Below are 17,571 nucleotides of genomic sequence, written 5' to 3'. Positions count from 1 at the left end.
GGTCGACTTCACTTTTATCTAACATCTTTCCTCGATTCAATACTTTTTATTCTTTTAAATAAATACCCTTATATTATAAGTGATAGGTTTTCATCACTGTGTTAGCTGAGTCGAACAACTACTGATAAAATGCTCTTCTAATATTTCTATGCAGCATCGATACTATTCCTAATGAATTTCACTTTTTCCATTGTTAATTTTCCTATTGCTATTGTTCCATACCATGATGGCCCCTTCGCCCATTTGCCTCCTTGATAAATGCAATTTTTCCTTGCGTAAATCATGATAATAGTACACAAGAATAACAGGATCATTCGACGAAGAAAATAACTTTTCATCTTTTTTCCATTTTCTTCTTCATTGAAGATTTCCATTTACAAAAGTTTCTCTGGCTGCTTTATATCGATGCAGATTGCTTCTTTTAGCGATGACTTCTTTGCATTTTATGCCTTTTTAAATCCTTCGCTCCTTTAATTATGCGTTTGAACATTATATCAACATGTACACCAACTTCCACTATAATTTCACGTACTATTATGTAGAAATGCGATGTTAGCCTCAGAATGACGCGTCTGTCGTGTTCGGCTGTTTTTTTTTTGTTTTTTTTTTTTAATTTTCTTTATCATTTTAATAATAAGGAAACGTAACAGTATGATCCCTAATATATATTTTCATAAGAACTAACAACATTTTGTAAAAACTTGGTTCAGTCAGCCTGCGAAAATACCGTCGGAGACAAAGTCATATAAAAAAGCTCATACAGTTGCATCAAGGTAATGATCAAGGATAACATTTAATTTAATATAGTTTATAATTATACTTAGTGTAATTATAAACTTTACAGTCATATTTTTTATTATATTGCTCTTTTTAATTATTCTTAAACATGAATGTCATTCATCCCCAAATCATGATGAATTATGATAAAAGAAATCATGACACTCTCCGAATTTAACAGTAAGTTTGACATGTCTCTTTTGGAATTTTTCTTTTCTACCTTTCCATGCAATTTTTATTTCTTCTTTCCCATTTTCTACCACGTGATTCAAATCTATTTATGTTTTGTTTCATTAGACCAAATAAGATTCACCCATAATTCTTCAGTACAACTTTTATATTCTTTTTGCAAATCCCAATCAAATAGCCGTGTCCCTTTTTATAAGCAACAGCTTTCGGATTTTTATCTGTTCTTTCAAACTACAATAATTTTTCAAAACACAATAAATTATTTTCGCCCTCACATCTACTTTACCAAATTGTTTTAATTTTTTCTGTACGTATACAGCATTGTCAGCTTTCTCTGATCGAATAACTTTTAAAATACTCCATTTTGCTATGACAATTTTTTTTGGACCAGATTTATTTTTGTCGATATGTTACTACACGATTGTTTTATTTTTGATACTAAATCAATCATATTTAGATAATAAACATATATAGATAAGAATATTTTTACGGTAGGATAGCCCTTCCTCAAAGGATTCTATGATTTTTTTCTTTAAATTTTGTGAGATTGCTTTTATTCCACATTACGTAAATTTATGTATCAGACCAAAAATAACAATCTTAAATATTTATTATACAGACCATTTTGATAAATTAAATCTTCTTATTTGATATGAAGTTGATCACAAAAAGAATTGAAAATATAATTAAAATATAAGAAATTGGGATGATAGAACCACTAATCGCTACAACTCACAAATTTGTTTAAGTTGTTTGTTGGAAAGTTTTGATAGAATTGAACATAGAAACAACAAAATATGTATATTAAGAATAAGAGAAGACATCATACGATCTAAACAGATGAAGCAACGTCAATGTTTTTATAACAAATGACTGAAGAAAAAAGGTAAACACATATTTCTTAAAATGTAAAAATATGTGAATAAACTTTTAAGTCATTGGTATATCAAATGTATTTTAGACCTCTGAACATTTTAAAACTAATAGTACATTGTCCAACATTTTGTTACTATACAAAAGTTAGGACTGGCAAAGGATTTCTCCAGGAACTAAAAGTTAATAGTTTAAACGAAAGATATATTCGTACAATTAAAATTATAATCGATTGAATTGAAGACGATGCAAGAAATCCGTAGAATCTTTACAAACAAATGCGCAAAGGCTGAAAGAATATAAAGCTAATATATTTTCTTCTCTGTAAATAAAAAAAAGATATATTTAATAATTTCACGAGTCACATCCTCTCAAACCGAATTTCCTTAAAAAACAGACGACAAGCCGTTGTTATCTTTCAAAACAAACTTGGTACCTAGAAACGACTTTCTAATTCCAAGTTTACTTTGAACTTTTCTAGGTCTATTCATAACACTATCCTCCTTTTCCGTAGTTGTCATTTGGATAATTGAGATCTTCGCCTGGCAGACTTCTTCCAACTTCTATCTGTTAAAAAATCTCCGGCTTCAGAATACCCATTGACAACATTTCTTCCACTTTTCCACAAGATCTCTCGAAATTCTTAGTTCCAACCGTGAGACCTCTATGAAAGAAAGCAAGACCCGTTTTTTGACTTTCCCTCCAGAAAAAATCCTCCTAGGCGCTTTCTCCTTATAGGCTACAGTACCATAGGTATGGAGACGCGGTAGATTACTATAGCGAGCCTATCTCATCTGATGATCGACCTGATATTCACTTGGAGCACAAACTCGCTTCGCCCAAAAGGAAGAATCAATATTTTTTATATTTTCCGAGGAATCGGTGAGCTCTCTCTTCCTTTTTCTTTCATTGCAGTACTTCCTTTCATTATATTTTTTGATGATTATTAATATCTTTTCCACCCAGATTTCCTAACTCTTCCGAAGCATCTACTAAAATGGAAATTTATCCGGCAGAATTTTCTAAAAACGAAAATTTTTCATTTCATTCGTCTCAGTCGAAAAATCTTCTCTAGCCGGATCATTAATACTTATATATTATTAATAATTAATCTCTCCTGTGAAATACTGGGACGACGTCTCTGTCCGTATAACTCGTTCGTCATTTGGCCTCCTCTCCAGCTCGAGTTTCTTCCACTCCTGTTTAAATTCCTTCCACAGCTCGTGGACGAGAAGAGTATCTCCTTTTGTATCTCTTTTTCTCTCTCTAAATAAATAAAAGATTTGTTCGACTGCAATTGGAATTATAATATTTAGCCTAAGAAAAGTGATGCAAGCGAAAAAGAAATAAAAGTGGCAACACAAGTTAAAGAAGATGTTATGCCTGTGCGTTACCAACAATCCGTTAAAACAAAAAAGCATATTATTATTGACGATAAAAAAAATTCTCTTCGATAATCCGCGTATAATATTTTCGAGAATAGCTTGTTCACAAGCATAAAATGTTTTTCAAAAATTCGAAAAGTAGAATCGGTAAATTAAACCTTCTTCTCTAAAATGAAACCATGTTTATCAAAATTGATCAAGAATTACGCCTATTCTTATCGCTATCATAAATGTTATTTTCGACATTTTTCGCAAAAAAATGTTTAGCACTGTGACGCCTCTCGAAATTTATGGTAAAGGAGAAGCTCGTATTCCCATTACTGATTTTCATACACACACTTAGATGATATATTTATTCCGTGAAATAGTAATTGTCTGCTTCTATACGTGCATAAATAGGAAATGTTCTAAATGTTTCCAAACGCAAAGAAATGCATTTCACATTTACAGTAATTCACTCGGTTATTTTAATATGCTTTGGACAGGTGATTTTAATGCAAAAATAAGGAAATACGTATCTAATCGTTCATGTCAATGAATCTAAATTTCTAGAATATTATTCAATTTTTGAACAATTTATAGTTCCTTTTAGATTTTATAGGCTAAAAGGAACTATAAATTCTTCTTATAGACTAAAAAATTCTTTCATAAACTAAAGATAAATATAGATAATAGACCAAAGATAAGTTTCTTTAAAGACTAAAAACGCAAGTTCGTTTTCACATTATCTACGAGATTTTTCTGCCAGCGCTATTTTGTTGTATTTTCTTCTGTAGGAGTTCACTTCATATTATTACTATGATTACTATTACTACTATAATAATAATATGTGATATAATAATATAATAATAAGAACAGTAAGAAGAAGAAATAGAAGAATATGCTTATAATATATATATATATATCATGACACATATGAAGATAGTAATTCATGATAATAAAAGAAGAAAAAATGTATCACTTTATATCTTAGACATATTTTATTGTATTATTTCCGAAAAGGCAAGAATTCATCGCAAGCACACAAGAAGTTATGTGCCGTGTGGAATGAAGCCTTAAAAGAAGGGCAGTATCAAAATTGATTTGCCAAATTTCGTTTTGGTGATTTTTCACTGAAAAATGCGCAACGATCTGGCCGTCCAGTTGAAGTTGATGAGACCCATATCAAGGTCATTATCGATTCAAATCGTTATAGCATAACGCGTAAGATTGTAGAGGAGCTTAATATATTACGTACGTGCATTCAAAAAAAATTAAAACAGCTTGGATATGTCAAGAAACTCGATTAATGATGATTTCCTCATCAGCTTAAGGAAATTCATTTGACGCAACGCATTAGCATCTGCGATTCGCTTCTAAAACGCAACAAAATTGATCCATTTCTGAAATAATTGATTACTGACGACGAAAAGTGGATAGTTTATAACAACGTTAATCCGAAAAGATCATGGATGATGCAAGATGAATCAGTCCAGACGACAGCAAAAACTGAAATTCATCAAAAAAAGATTATGCTATCAGTTTGATAGGATTATAAAGGAATTTTGTACTTTAAACTTTTACCAAAAAACCAAACGATTAATTCAAACGTGTACATTCAACAACTCGCCAAACTGTGTAATGCAGTCCAAGAAAAACGGCCAGAATTGAAAAATTCTAAGGCTGTTGTTTTCCAGCATGATAATACAAAGCCCCACACATCTTTGCTCATTCGCTAAAAATTATTGGAACTAGGTTGGAATGTGTTGTCACATCCATCATATAGCCCTGACCTTGCGTCTTCAGATTACCATTTATTTCATTCTATGCAGAACTCCTTAAATGGTAAAATTTTTAATGACGCTGATAATGTAAAATCACATTTAATTCAGTTTTCTGCTGGTAAAAATCAAATTTTATGAACATGGAATTATGACACTGTCTGAAAAATGGCAAAAGGTCATCGACAAAAACGGACAATACCTAATTGAATAAAGTTATATTTTTAAGCAAAAATTTTGAATTTTCCTTCTTATTTAAGATACGCAATCACTTAGTTGCCAACCCAATATTATTATTATTATATTATATTCCTCGCTCGTATACGTAATTCATATTTCTCCACATCTATCGCTGAAGTCGTACTTTGAACGGAAGTGACAAACAGCCTTAAAGATACTTGCAGATAAAAGATAATTGCAGATGATGCAATGAACGAGGATAACCTACAACTTCCTTCGTAATTTCAAAACATTGGTCAAGAATTTTAATATAATATCGTATAGCATTAGAATAGAAGGGGAAACGAGGAATAGTTGTTAGGTTAAGTAAAGGATAAGTTAGTTATAATCACAGTCAGAAGTTTTGTAAAAGAACGAATACCAAAGTGTTATACCTAAGGGAACATTCAATATTCTATGTATCTATATATTTTATACTTTTTTCATACCAATTTCATCATAAAAGTACTACTTGTGATTACAATAGTTATCTTATAATTCTCTTAAAAGAAAAAAATTGATCTCGTATCTATGATATATGAATATGTTATTCAATCTGTTAATTCTCATAATTCTCATCCATCAAAATTACTTAGCTTACATATCAGAGATATCAAAATATTTTATTGTATTTTATTCTTTGTATAAAATTACAACAATCATTAATATTTTTATCATCATTAATAGAAAAATGTATTATAATCTTAGTGATATTAATAATGAATTCACGATTTTAAGAACTACTCAAAGATTGCTAGTATCATCCGAAGATAGTCATGTACTGGCAATTTTTTTGATAAATGATTAAATAATTCTATAATTCAAAACAGTTGCTCTTTATTATTAATTTTTTTTATTATACCCTCAGATGTTTTATAACTATAAAGCTCTAACAAAAAATGGATATCATAGAAATTTTTGTACTATATTGCTTGATTTATACTTTCAAAAGATTGTTTACCCGATACTACTAAATAAATTATTTTCTATTTTTAAAGCATTAAAAATCTCTCTAGATATAATAAATCATAGATTCAGAAATATTACAAGTATAAGTGCACTATCCAAATTCTAATGAAACAAACAAATTATTTTTTGTTTTAAAGCCTTGTAAATCTACAATTTCGATATAATCGATAATTGTTTCATATGTATCACTAGTATAAGTGCATCGTCTAAGTTTATTGAACACAATACTGTGTTTTATATGCCTTGTTCAAGTGCAAGCAGCACAATATAAGTTGGTCTCTGAATATGTGTAGTAATTAAATGTTTCATGATTTATTAGTTTCTTTTTTAAAATTTGTACTACCATTAAAGTACAATATTTCTTGCTTCTGTGCAAAAAATATTTTGGGTATTCATTATTGTTTAATTAAGTACATATCAGGAATTACATTGTATCTTATAAATTCAAAATATTTATTCATTTTTCCAATAAAAGCCTTTTATGCCTATCTAACAGAAATTCGTGTAGCCAAAGAATTTCTCAATCTCCTCCATATAAATGTTTAAAATACCCATTGAGGGTATCAAATATTGCTAGAAAATATTATACGGTAAGTCGTAATTTATAAATCCATCGTTGCATTCCAGGCCATGGTGATTATGTTAACCATATATAAAATATAATTATTGTATTATTTATTACTTATTTATATAAAATCAAATTTATAATATAATTAAATGACAGATTAATGTACTTACCTTATTCTTATTTCGTGATAATTGATTTTCGTGGAATAGTGGTAGACAAATATAATTCGCTATCAGATTATCCGTCACATCACAGAAAGCAAATTCTTTCAGTACAAATAAATTATTCTATACTTTAAAGCCTTTTAAATCTACAGAAACGATTTTTTCGGTAGAATAAATAATTGATTTACATATATTACTGGTATAAGGGCATCGTCTATGTTTTTGGGTCACAATACTGTGTTTTGCCTATTCAAATGCAACCAGGACAATATAAGTTGGTTTCTACATATGTGTAGTAATCAAATGTTTCTCAATAATCTATGTCTCTTCCCTAAAATTTATATTATTTTCAAAGTACAAAATTTCTTGTTTCTGTATAAAAAATATTTTGAATATTCATTATTGTCTACTTCCATGGAAATCGGGTAATGCATTTTATCTGTTATGTTTAATATTTTTATTTGTTTTTCCAATATAAGCATGTTATTACTCCTTGACAGAAATTTGTGCAGTTAGTGAATTTCTTCAGTCCCCTTCATATAAATATTTAAAATACCACTTGAGGATATCAAATGTTACTCGAAAATATTATACTGTAAATTGTAATTTATAAAACATTCATTAAACTGAAGGACGTAATGGTTATCTGTTAACCATCTATAAAATGTTATTATTTTATTATTTATTACTTAATTATTTATATAAAAACAAATTTATAATGTAATTTAATGAAAGAGTATTTTTCGTACCATATTTCTATGCCGTTTTTTCATGATAATTGGTTTTCGTGGAATGATGGTGGACAAATTTAATTCAGTACCAGATTATCTGTCACATCACAGAAAGCAAATTCTTTCAATACAAATAAATTATACTGTATTTTAAAGCCTTTTAACAACATAAAGACGGTTTTTTTAGTAAAATAAATAATTGGTTTAGACGTATCAGTAGTATAAGTGCATCATCTAAGTTCTTTGGACACAGTACTGTGTTTTACCCAACCTATTCAAGTTTAACCAGGACAATATAAGTTAGTCTCCGAATATGTGTAGTAATTAAATCGTTCTCTATAATCTATTAGTCTCTTCCTTAAAATTTGTACTATTTTTAAAGTACAAAATTTCTTGCTTCTGTGTAAGAAACATTTTGGATATTCATTATTGTCCAATTCCTTGGAAATCGGGTATTGCATTTTATCTTCTATATTTAATATTATTATTTGTTTTTCCAATATAAGCATGCTATGCCTCCCTGACAGGAATTCGTCCAGACAATGAATTTTTTCAGTCCCTTCATATAAATACTTAAAATACCACTTGAAGGTATCAAATGTTGATATTATTCTATTATTTATTACTTAATTATTTATATAAAAAACAAATTTATAATGAAATTAAATAAAAAAGTAGTTTTCATACTTTACTTCTATTTCGTCTTTTCATGATAATCGATTTTCGTGAAGTGGTGACAGATATAATTTGCTACCAGATTATCTGTCGCATCACAGATAGCAAATTCTTTAAATACAAATAAATTGTTCTATATTTTAAAACCTTCAAAATCTACAAAAAAAGCTTTTTTGGTAATATAAATAATTGGTTTAGACGTATTACTAGTATAAGGGCATCGTCTATATTTTTGAGTCACAATACTGTGTTTTACCCGCTTTTTCCAGGTGCAACCAGGACAATATAAGTTGATTTCTGCATATATGTAGTAATCAAATGTTTCTCCATAATCTATTAATCTCTACCTTAAAATTTGTATTATTTTTAAAATACAAAATTACACTTTATCTTCTATATTCAATATTTTTATTGGTTTTTTAAATAAGAGTCTGCTCTCTGACAGAAATTCATGCAGCCATTGTATTTTTTCAGTCCCCTTCATGTAAATATTTAAAACACTACTTAAGCATATCAAATGCTGCTCAAAAATCTTATATCTTAACTTATAATTAACGAATCCGTCGTTTCATTCCAGGCCATGATGGTTCTCTGTTAACCATCTATAAAATATAATTATTTTATTATTTATTATTTAATTATTTATGTAAAAACAAGTTTACAATGGAATAAAATGGAAGATTAGTTTAGGTACCTTATTCCTATTTCGTCTTTATATGATAATCGGTTTTCGTGAAATGGTGATAGACAGATATAATTTGCTACCAGATTATCTGTCGCATCACAGAAAGAAAATTTATTTTAATACAAATAAATTGTTCTGTATTTTAAAGCCTTGTAAATCTACAAAGACGATTTTTTTCGGTAGAATAAATAATTGCTCTAGACGTATCAGTAGTATAAGTGCACCGTCTAAATCTTTTACACATAATACTTCGTTTTATCTGCCCTGAGTGTAATCCGGATGCGGTATAAATTCGTCTCCTAATATATATAGTAGATAGTTCTCAAACGTCAAGTGTATACTTTCAGATAATGTAAGTAGATCGAGTGACGAAATGCATCTACGCTGGTTTTTGGGAAATGTGGGTAAGAAATGTTTGTGGAGAAAAAAATTGGGAAAAGAAAGAGTAAAGGCGTGATCTTTGAAAAGTGGGGATAGATTCTTGTGCCTGCGTAATATTCAACTATATAACGTGTAGTAATGATAGCAATAATAGTGATAATAATGAACGTGATGTATATAATTATAATATAATAATTTTAATAAGAAAAATAATGAAGAATAATATTTGTAGGGAAAGTGTAGTAACAATTGAATCCTGAAATTATTAATTGTGTTATTTGATTTTTGTTATGCTTACAGTTAACTTTATATCTACTATTTTTCGACTCTCATTTTATATGTACTGTAATATTCCAATATCATATGTCCATTAATGTACATTTCTGAAGACACAGAAATACGATAGGCCATTTCTTTTTATATATTATTATAATATTCTTCACATCCATCTAATTAGTATTTATCATGGAGACACAAAAATAACATCGGATAAATTCTTTGTCTCTTTTTTATTAGGATTCGATTTATAAAAAGTTCTATTGATAAAAATTAATAAGAAAAAGGATAAATGCATAAATAAATGGATATAAATATCATTTCTCTTTCATATTTCTTTATTACATCTTGTCAGATTTTACAGCTTGCATGATTGAAAAGGAAAAGGAATGTGAATTTCTGAAAAGTAAGGAAGAAAAAAAAATCTAAAAGAACGAGTTCCAAAGAAACGTGGAGTTTTCTTACTTTACTATTGTTGCTTAATATATGTATTGGTTTTACTCGCCGATGAAGCAGTAGATTGGAAGAAATAGATAATTAATGGCGTGAATTTCTGATCGATAAATTACATTTATAATTTATATAAATGTGTGTAGACTTTATTTAATTATTAATCGGTAAAATGAAATATAAGCAGAAAAATTAAAAGTTGCGAAAGGACAAAGCGAATAATGATAAGAAAGAAACATAAAAAATTTGAGATAAATTTATCACTGCACAGAATAATCGTATTTGACTAATACAGAAATAACATATATTTTCTTAGAAATTTTATATTTACTGATATATATATATTTTTTTAATATCCTTTAAATTATCAAAAGAATGCTATATAGATATATAATTTAGATGATACGAAAATTAAAAAGTGTTCATTAATCATTTCGATTTTTTCGGATATCTTAAACCGTTTACAGAGTTGAGAACATATTTTAGCAATTGCTAAAATCATTCATAATTATACACGTTATCAACCAATTAACAGTGAATGTATCTCTACATGTTCGTAACATTTCTTAGACAAAATAAAACGAGAAATGGACGGTAATACACGAGATCGAGTAACAAAGAACGTAAGTAAAAAGAATGTGTCTAACGATAAGGTGACACTTCGTCTCAGAAAACAAAAAAAAATGATTAACTATGTATAATAAAGAAAAAGGAAAAGAAGCCTTTAAATCATATGAGAATTCTAAATATGCTACTGATAATTTGTTTTTGTTCCTTAACAAATGTAAGTTAAGATCGGATTCTATGGTTTCACCATCTCTTCAACATGATATAGAAAACGTAACATTATTTGATTCTATAGACTTTATTCTCTCGGAACATATATATAAGTGTAACGTAAATGGATTGTAAAGGTAATAAGAACAATCAATTCTTTAAATATTATTAGGAATCTTAAGTAAGATAATCGAATCGTTAGCAACGAAACACATTCGTATAATTTCAATGTTTCTTTAGAAAACAATGAGAGAATACAAATTTTAATACAAGAAGATGTAACAGGTCTGTTTGTTAAATTAAAATAAAACAAATATATTTTATATTTTGGCATTGGATCAGTGTTTTAAAACGTTAAGTCAGTGTTTGAAATAAATACGTCGTATTTACAATAATCTAATTTCGTGGCAGTACAAAATCGTCGTCATCGTCATTTACATATGCGAATAAATAAAGCAGGATTGCATTATTATCAAATTTTTTCAACGCTTAACCACGGCGTACATCACTCGTGAAGTCGAGATCATTATGACTATTGCATCGTCATAAACCGAAGATCGTGTAAAATTTAGTTTCTGTATTTCGAAATGGTGTCGTCGGTAATGAGTAAATACATCGTATATATCTGTGGGAAAAGCATTGACTCCATGGAGTCATGACATTTTATCAGAAGAGAGGAGAACAAGCAAGAAGATAGATAAAGAACGTTGAAGTCCTTCATTACAGTTATTCTACTACCGGCCACTTCGTATAATCTTGCATGATTCTCACTTTATGATAATATCGAGAATAAGAAAAATACAAATACTAATACAGAAATGTAACGATATTGCTGGGTTTAAAAAGAGATTAAAGCATTACAGATTTCTTTTAAAAAATTCTTGTTTTGTGTGTTCTAATCTCCCATCAAATGAAAGAAAATTTAATAAAGAAACTTTGAATTTTATTAAAGAAACATAAAAATAGATATAATATAAATTTAATAATATATAAAAGAAAATGAAAAATAACATATTTTATATTTAGGTAAATGAAGTATATGATAAATTCCTATTTCATTATTAACCAAAAATATGTACTTTTCTTATACGAAACATATCAGCACTTTCAAAATGAAAATAACGAAATTGAGTAAGAAAATCAGTAAAAAGTAACATAATGTATTCAATAAACGAAATGCATAAATTACTGTACTTTCCTAATGAAATTCTAACTGTCGAAAAAGATGGTGATAATAAGAGTTAGAAAAAATTACTCATGTGATAACAAGTTTTTTACATAATATGGGAAAAAAGTGAGTTAGAAAGAGATAAAGTTTGATAGGAGGACGCGCGATGGCGACACGTTAGGTATCAGCTGCAATGGTTATATGAGAAAGAAATTGAAATCATTAAAATTCTTCTATTATAAATGTAGCTATAGTTTTAATAAAATATGTGTAAAAACAAAAAATGAATAACTTTGACATATGAAACGTTCATAACTATTAATCAAAAGGCTAAAAAGATGACGTTATATTTGTAATTTGCAATTGAATTGTTAAGTTATTTTATAACTATGGAAAAAAAAAGAAATGTGCAAGAATAAATGAAAAAATGATAAATATAGACCAAGCAAAGAAAGAATATGCCAAAGCAAAAAAAGAATGAATAAAAGAGAAAAGGAAACCATTTGCTTAACAATATTCAATGTACAATGTTATTTAATTATATATGTTTTGAAGGAATCTTCTGGAAATTATTCTTAATCGGATAAATATAAAATACAGTCCAAGCCAAGAAATATAAACTAGTGGAAAAAAGTAGAAATTTACTACTTAGAAACTATTAAGAAGCTACTTTTGACAATCGTATTATCATGTTGAAACTTTGATACTATAACAAGTATGTATTGATAAGGTAATTATTAAGAACGAAAGTAGAATAGAACAAGAAGAATATGTAAATTATTTATCTAGGATAATTTTTTATAGCTATGTTTCATTAAAACTTGAAAATAAATTATATTAGCAGTTTGTAATGTTTACTATTGGTATGATATAGATACTAAAGGTAAAATTTAATTTCTTAAAATTTTGATAGTAATCATACAAAAATTTTTTTTATTTCAATTGAGGTTTCTGTATTTTTTAATACGTAGAAAATTTTATTACCGATTTCTTTGATTCTGATTAAAATACAACTTATGATATTATTGTAAATTTTGCAAGTGCTTTAGCTATTTGTATAAATCTATCACCGAAATAGAAAATAATATTATTTTTGGATTTAATTAGTATTCGGATAAAGAATGATAGATTTTAAGGATAAAAATGTGATAATTGAAAGAATTAGAATAGTATATGTTAAGATGTCAAAATATTTTTGTAAAATAATTTTTTAATGTACCTTCATATTATTTTCAGGATTATAACTGATATTACTGCATGGTTGCAACATTGTTATTGAGATATTGGAGGAATCTATTTGTAAAACAGAACAATGCTGTAAGTATAACTTACTTCATAAAATTGGAATATACAATATATGATAACGGAACTGAAATTAATAATATTTTTTTTTAATTATGATAGTCTAGCAGTACATCAGAACATATAAGCCAAATGCAATCAAGAGTACATAAGAATTAAGAATGTAGTTACCTGAAATTTTGAATAAATGAGAATTTGGAAGAATTTTTGGAGAGAGCTGCAATAAAAGTCTGCCGAATCACTCATTCAATTCTTAACTTGGTATTTCTTGACAATGAAAAACAAGCAAAATCGAATAAATGATTTCAATTGTAATAAGTATCTTTAAAATATTTTGTATGTCGTCATATGGTATTATTAATTATAATAATAAGCTAATGCATTAACAATTCATATGAAATTAAATAATATTCTATACAAATAGTCAGCGAATAACTTAAACTAACGTTAACTAACTTTAACATAACTTTTATAACTTATATAACTTTTATAACTTTATATCATCTGTTTATATTCTAGTTACTGTCAAATTACACGCATATTTTCTTAACTTTCTTAATGTGAAATAAAATTTTTTAAATTGAAACATCTGATACTGTTCTATTAATGTTTTTGATTCAGTTTTAACATATACAAACATTATATTTAAGAAATACTAGAATAAATCTTCAAATAAAATTGAAGGAAGCTCTTTTATATTAAAAATTTTTTTATTCAATTTAATATTTTTTTTAATTATGATAGTTTAGCAATATATTAGAATACAAATGCATCAAGAACACATAAGAACTAAGAATGTAGTTATTTGCAATTTTGAATAGATAAGAATTTGGAAGAATTTTTACATTATAATTTACATATTAATATAATTCTTTTATATTTTAATTATATATTAATATTAATATATATTAATATAATTTTTACATTATAATTTCCACTATTATTATTTCAATGCAAGTTCTCTTAACAATTTTGAACTTTTTACAAGAAATTGCTGAAAGATATCGGAATTCAAGAACAATTCTTCAGTCCCTTTATCAAGTACAGAAAAGTGATTGAATTGGTAAGAAAAGAAAAATAATTTTTCTCAAAAGCCTTGTATTTTCTTATTCACAAAAATTTTTTCTCTCAATTTTAATGTAACACCTTCAAGTTCATACATTTTTTGTTTCAATGATGAATTTTTGTATAAAATCAGTTTTATAAGTCAATGAATTACAAATTTTTATTTGGTTATAGTAATTGCATCATTCTCTGATTCTTTCCTGATTGAATAGTCGTGAATATATGAAACTTGTTCATGCCAGCAATAACACTTCTGACAAATTCAACAAATGCAATAGTCACAAATGGACAATAGAATTTATATCTAAAATTCTACTTTAATTTTAGCAATGCATAAATAATAAAAAATTCTATATTGACTCCTGTGATTTCTAATTATAGATATGCACAACCCAAAAATTCGATAATGCTGATTTTATCAAATATAAGTTATAAAAACTGGTCAAATTACTAATATGCATGTTTTCAACTTCTCATAAACAAATTATAACAGAAACTGAAATAAGAAATATTTTAAATACTTTATTATTTAAAATAATTCTATAAACTCTATAGAATAATATAAAATAATTGAAAAATGTATAATAAGTAAATAATAAAACATAATCCCTTCTTTATTCATGATTCTATATTAGACTTTTGTACATTTATATTATTTAATACAGATCCGACGATACTGTGTCGACTAATTTAAGGAAGTTCTTCTCCTATATATTAAAAAGAGATTACGAAATTTAGTCGAAAAATAAATGTTTTTCACACGAGATTATCTCTTCAGATTTTCCAAATAAACTTATTTGCATGAAAATTACTGTTAAAAATTACCTATTTCTAGATGTGATTTTTGCAAATAGAGCAACATCATTCTAAAATCTGAAAAGATAATTTCGTTTGGAAAACCTTTATCTTTTGAACGAAGCATTGATCATCAAAATAGGAAAAAAATTTCGACCATGAAAATTCATGGGACAAAACTTTTTTCTAACCGTTTTCCTTTTATTTAGAAAGGTGCTATTTCACTTTCGTGTGAAAACAATCTAAGCTTTTCTACTTTGTGCTCACACGACGTATATATTTGTTGTTTTCTATGTGAGATTGATCGACTCCTTGAAAGGAAGATGGGAAACGGAAAGGCGTGATACGTAGCTCTCTCCGTATTCTCTTTCTATGCGTTTGCAAAGGTTTTACATCATGAATTCTCATGATCATATCAGATTTTTAAAAATTATTATTTTTGCAAAAATCATACCTAAAAAATAAATAATATTCGAGAGTAATATTCATGCAAATAAAAGCCTATTAGGAAAAGCGGATATAATAATTTTCGTATAAGAAAGCTTATCCATCGATTGAATCGATCATAAAAATCAGACAAAAATAATAATCAGGAGAATTTATAGCGTAGAACTCGGTAATACGTATTACATTGATTTCATGCAGGTATGATTAAATCGTTTTGCAATATCATATCGAGAAAATGATGCGTACAATTTATTTACTTATCCTTTACTTACTTATATTATCATTTTGAATTGATAAGTTGTAGATTTTTGAACAAATATTTCTAAAATGAATAATTTTTCAAATAAATTTATTTAGACATATATTATGGATTCTAATCAATCACTGATGGTTATCGTCTAGAATAAATTAATGTTTATTCTAGTGCGTCTATTAGTTAATGCTTCGTTTTTTCGTTATTTTATCTTCCTTCAAAATTAACACATACATCTCTCTTGTCTTCTCGTGTATCACTTTATTCAAACCGTTTTATATCATCTGCTATATTTGAGTCGATGTTTATACGTATTGCGTCATTATTCCAAACATATATATTATTCAATTATTTATCACATATCAGATATAGAAATTCATTATTAGCCTGATTGAACCCGTGAAATGATGTCTATGTGTCTAAATTATGATCTTGATGACCATAGAGCAATATAGCAAGACGAGGAATTATAATAGTTTTTGTAACGGAATGTAACTATACACATTAGTTTCTTCTAAATAATATTATTAAGAATTTATTGTTATAATAAATTGTTTTAGGCAGAGGTAAAAAAGATAATATATACATAATCTTAAATGAATATGAGAAGAGCATCCATCTATCAATCTAAAAATCACGTTTCATTTTTCTTACAAAATCGATTTCGTAGCAATCGTTCTGTAAAAATTGACGATCATAGTTCTAATGTTTTAATGTCAGCTTAATTTATCGATTTGTGCGCACTGATAGAGGAAGAATCCTATACAAGTAAACGCACCAATTTGATGAATTGACGAAATGAACAGGACTTGCTAACGTGCCTTTAGTTTATATTTTTTCCGTAAGTGTCGTTTATGACTGATTCATCTGTAACATTATAGGCTGAATATTTTTCAGGCTTATATGGGATTATTGGAATTATGTACACATCGATCACTTAACAAGCTCCCACCTTATCGTAGTTTCAGATTTTTATCATTAACACTGTTCATTATCCTTTGTTCGACACATATGGATAAAATATGAACATAAATGTAATACTATGCAAAGCATTATCTACACATGACCTTATCGTATCGATATATAAGCTTGTGTGATTAAACTTTTCACACGGGTAACATTACAGTTGGGTTAATTTGAGTTTGAGTAGGTATTGAATGACCCATATTTTAACCATATCGATGATTTAGTTAAATAGTCGTCAATCGATTAGAATTTTCACAGAATTCGGTTTTTTGTTATTTGAAATTTGATTTTTGTAAATCCATCTAAACGATGTCATTAAAATATATGCGCTACCGATGACTTATTCATTTTTTTTTTACCGAACAGCAGCCATTTTTTTATTTATAAAATTTAATTAAAAAATTGCCGAATCTGTGATTTTACTGTGTATGGTTGATATAAATGTAATATGAGCATGTATGTAGATCTAAAATATATGTGTCATTGTAAAAGACGGTAAAATGATCGATTAGACAGAGAAAACCGATTCGATATCGTATGAACGAGAATGTTGTGGACTCGTGCTTTTTATTTTTTCATATTTATATGAAAACAATCTATTAAATACGACGCAATATTGTAAATAAACACTTCTTTCACGATACGTATGAATATAAATATATAAAGAATAATAAATAAAAATAACAAGATTTTGTT

General features: G+C 27.4%; 1 long non-coding RNA gene across 3 annotated transcripts in view; it reads left to right on the top strand.

Moving 5' to 3' along the window:
* The window catches only part of LOC122635823, a 30,590-nt gene extending 16,655 nt beyond the window's left edge, over positions 1–13,935 (top strand). Inside the window, exons 3-5 of one of the 3 annotated variants that reach the window (XR_006328762.1) lie at positions 12,603–12,762; positions 13,284–13,364; positions 13,452–13,935. This is a non-coding gene — a long non-coding RNA (uncharacterized LOC122635823). Of the gene's footprint in view, positions 1–12,602; positions 12,778–13,283; positions 13,365–13,451 lie in introns of all 3 variants that reach the window. The other 2 variants (XR_006328760.1, XR_006328761.1) reach the window with 2 other exon arrangements.
* Positions 13,936–17,571: the final 3,636 nt, after the last annotated feature.

This window comes from Vespula pensylvanica, chromosome 19, assembly GCF_014466175.1.
Source record: "Vespula pensylvanica isolate Volc-1 chromosome 19, ASM1446617v1, whole genome shotgun sequence".
Lineage (NCBI taxonomy): Eukaryota > Metazoa > Arthropoda > Insecta > Hymenoptera > Vespidae > Vespula > Vespula pensylvanica.
This window is presented reverse-complemented; position numbering and strand designations above follow the sequence as displayed.